The sequence below is a fragment of the Anthonomus grandis genome, chromosome 11 (assembly GCF_022605725.1).
Source record: "Anthonomus grandis grandis chromosome 11, icAntGran1.3, whole genome shotgun sequence".
Taxonomy (NCBI): Eukaryota; Metazoa; Arthropoda; class Insecta; order Coleoptera; family Curculionidae; genus Anthonomus; species Anthonomus grandis.
In genome coordinates this window covers 16,784,391-16,788,629 of record NC_065556.1, presented here as the reverse complement: position 1 = coordinate 16,788,629, position 4,239 = coordinate 16,784,391, and the positions used below count along the sequence as shown (strand labels likewise).

The 4,239-nt window shown below is 29.8% G+C and overlaps 1 long non-coding RNA gene across 2 annotated transcripts in view; it reads left to right on the top strand.

The window, feature by feature from the left end:
- LOC126742286 (uncharacterized) overlaps window positions 1-2,005 on the top strand; it is a 7,602-nt gene extending 5,597 nt beyond the window's left edge. The window contains exons 2-3 of one of the 2 annotated variants that reach the window (XR_007662521.1): window positions 1,495-1,628; window positions 1,685-2,005. This is a non-coding gene — a long non-coding RNA (uncharacterized LOC126742286). The remainder of the gene's footprint in view (window positions 1-1,494; window positions 1,629-1,684) is intronic. The other variant, XR_007662523.1, reaches the window with a different exon arrangement.
- Window positions 2,006-4,239: the final 2,234 nt, after the last annotated feature.

The following is a 4,239-nucleotide window of genomic DNA, read 5'->3' as shown; positions in this document are numbered from 1 at the left end:
CACATCTCGTGAGAGTCTAAACACGCAGTGGGGAAGAGACCTGCTGTATCCTCATAAGGCTCTGAGTTCAAACCTTAGCCTCGGCATGGTGCTCTACCCAACTTTTTCTTTTTTTAGTACTTGGAAAACATTAACATCTATAATAAATCCAAAAATCTCATCCATTATTCTGTAAGAGACCAACATACAAAATTGACGAAACACAAAGTCACGGTCTCACAACATGTAATTAAACGGGCTACACGTGTTTCGCTCTAGTTAGAGCATCATCAGGCCTTTAGAAGCCATCCACACACTTATGCTGTAACTGATGATGCTCTAACTAGAGCGAAACACGTGTAGCCCGTTTAATTACATGTTGTGAGACCGTGACTTTGTGTTTTTCTTTGTTTTTCGTCAATCTATAGTAAATACAGAGAGAAAAGGAAAGGTCTTATTATATATTATAATCAAAAATAAATTTCATTGAAATATTACTAACTTATTTCTGGGTATCATGCTTCAGAGAACCATGATGTGTTACAATACGCTCCGCTCTTTAATTTTAGTTTAGTAGAAAATATTCTCAAAACCTACATATATCAAAATTATGTCAGGGTTCTAAAATGAATCGGTAATAAAATCGTAAACCAGATCAACATTGGAAATAATTTAAAAAATTTGCTTTGGTCCGATTGAAAAAAGTACTATACTACCAAATAGTTACATCTATTCTGTAGCAATAAAAGTTATAAAATTCTGTCTATTATTAATTTTAATATTATAAAGTGTATCGTTTAACTCTTAGCCATTATTTATAATTTAATTGTTAATTATGCCTAAAAAAACGAATTAACAACTTTGGTATTGTTTGGAAGGTAAACAGCTTAATTCCTTTATGTAAAGCCACCTTAACATGTTTTTGCATAATTCTGACTCACGTTGGTTGCTATCGGGCTTAAGCCATAAAAATCGAAGAAAAAAAGAAGAAGACGAAGAGACTTTCACTTGTCATTTCAATGTCACTTTCCGGCCCACAAGCATAAACGCCACCGGCAACGGAAGTTCCCAAAATCCAAACAAATGTTGGAAGATATTTTTAAGTCTCCGCATCTTTCTTACTTTCCTATATGAAAATAAAATGTAAGTATCACAATTACACACATACAAGTTTTTTTTTTTAATTCAGTTTCATAATTACCAATTTTTAGTGAATAATCCTGAAATTTATGAAAATACATACATTTTAAGGTTATGTCATAATGTTTTGATTGTTATATTTGATTTTGTTTTTGTTATTTTAGTGGACTACACCAACAAAGGTTATGTGTTTTGCACCAGATTGAAAGCATCATAGCGAAAAACGGACCTGTCATATCTTTAAATTTTCAAAAGAGCCCCTGGAAAAAGAAAAATGAATATCTTTGCCAAGGAATAGGTACTAAGGTATTTTTACTAATCTTTCATTTTTTTTAATACCTAAATGAGGTAATTTATAAATATTGTTCCTTGTAGGCAAATGGATAAAAAACCTTCAGTCCATGCATTGGTATGTAATTGTTGACAAAAATACAATGAATGGCCTCACTACTTTTCCACATGCAAAGAGGTTAACCAAGGAGAAATTAAAGAAATTGTCAAAAACCTAGGTAAGTCTATACTTCCAACTTATTTTTATTTATTTCAAAGCTTGATTTTTTTCAAGGTAAATACAGAATTGCTTAGTACAAACATATCTATACCCAGTACAAGTTCGTCCACTTCTTTGAAGCATGGTACTTCAAACAGAGACACTGTCAACAATTTTGTAGAAGGTGAGCCGGTGTCAAATTCCAGTAAGGGACATGATTTCAATTTTGCACCAACAGCAGAGCTTAAATTCATTTTGCCGCAAAAAACTGGAGGATGTGAAAGAAAAAAGTGCAGAAGTTAAAATTAAGTTTTTCATATGAGCACATAAAAAATAATCATGACAAAGTTCAGTTGTATACAGGTTTGACATGTAATAAATATTTTTGTAATCTTATTAAGTTAATTAGTTTTATATATTATTTAAATAATAATTGTATACTTCACATAGAATATGCAGAAATTATATGTACATATATAAATTTTTTTATTAAGATAAGGACAACATGTATTAAAGCATAACACATAATATAAACACACACGTAATATCTTCATTAAAAATTATGATTGTATGTTATGTAGCATTAGAGCCTAAAAACATTAAGAAGAATAAAGGTCGTTATTGGCAAATGACAATATTATTTTCTCTATTTCCTACATTTTTGGTGAAGGGAATAGGCTCTGCCCTAAAAAGCCAGGTTAAACCAAGAGCAAAAAAGTTTAGGTCTCATGAGTGTAAGTAAAGTAAACCTTTCTATTAAAAAGGCCATCCAAGATAAAAAAAAATATACTAAAAATATTAATGTTAATTCTTTAGCGACATCTAGGGTGGATATGCTGAATCAACTCATCAATTAATTCACTGTCGTACTGATGAAAGTTATGGCGTATTCGCCAAAGTATGCAGATAATCGCTGAATTCAAAATAATTTTATTTGCGTTTTCAAATTATGCTTAAAATTCAAAACTTCTTTTTTTACCTTAAAGGCCATGCAAAACTTAGTAGAAAAGTTTATTAAGTAAATTTTCTACGATTTATACGTGCCACAAGATAAAGGGAAAAGAGGGTCCCATTTATTAGGGTATTGGGATAAGACAACTAGGTTTTTATGTCGATTTTTTTTATTTTCCATTTTTATTTTGAAAAGCAATTGTAATAAAATATAAAAAGAATTAACAGGAAAAGAATCGGTAATAAAAGAAACTATTAACGAATTGAATCGAAGCTATAGAAGCCGAGATATTAGTAAAAATGTGGGAAAAACAAAAGAAAACTGGTTTTTTCCCAAGGTACAATTTTTTTTTTTTTTAAATGATTATTGACAAATTTTAAAGTAAGCCCTAAACTAACAATTTCCAGTAAAAAAACTCAATTAAAAAAAAAATTTTTTTTTGGTCGAAAATCGAAAGGGGTATACCCACGAAAAATTTCGAAAAAATGATTTTTATTTTTTTCTGAATTAACTGTGAGTCTGAGAACTTTTTGTTTCAAACAAAAGTTCTCGGGAATATTACGAGGTATCCGTATGTCAAAACGAATCGGTTCTAGCTATTATAGAATCGGAGAAAATTGCAAAAAACTGTAAAACATAAATATTGAATTATCAAGAGCCCTATGGAAAAATATCAATTTTTTATTTTTCTATCCTGCACTACTTCAGAGTACCTTTAAAAAAGGTTATTACCAATTTGACTCTAAAATGAACAGAAACCCTATTTCTTTGCAATTTTCGATTTTCGAACAAAATCCGGGGTCAAAATGACCATTTTTTCAAAATATGCTCTGAATTTAAAATTTCTTTTTTCTGGTTAAAGACCATTCAAAAACTAGTAAAAAAGCTTAATAGCAAAATTTTCCACGATTTAAAGGAGTGCCACAATATAAAGAGAAAGATTAGGTCCCATAAGAATTCATGTTTGGGGATAAGAAAACCGGGTTTTTTCGTGGATTTTTTTGATTTTTCAGTTTTATTTTTGAGAGCCAATAGTAATAAAGTATTAAAAGAATTGACAGGAGAAGAATAAGAAATAAAAGAAACCATAAACGAATTGAATCGAAGCTATAGAAGCCGAGATATAAGTAAAAATGTGGGAAAAACAAAAGAAAACTTCCTTTTTCCCACCGTACAATTTTTTTTTCCTAAAATGATTATTGACAAATTTTAAAGTAAGCCCTAAACTTACAATTTCCAGTAAAAAAACTCAATAAAAAAAAAATTTTTTTTTTGGTCGAAAATCGAAAGGGGTATACCCACGAAAAATTTCAAAAAAATGATTTTTATTTTTTTCTGAATTAACTGTGAGTCTGAGAACTTTTTGTTTCAAACAAAAGTTCTCGGGAATATTACGAGGTATCCGTATGTCAAAACGAATCGGTTCTAGCTATCATAGAATCGGAGAAACTTGAAAAAAACTGTAAAACATAAATATCGAATTATCAAGAGCCCTATGGAAAAATATCAATTTTTTATTTTTCTATCCTGCACTACTTCAGAGTACCTTTAAAAAAGGTTATTACCAATTTGACTCTAAAATGAACAGAAACCCTATTTCTTTGCAATTTTCGATTTTCGAACAAAATCCGGGGTCAAAATGACCATTTTTTCAAAATATGCTCTGAATTTAAAATTT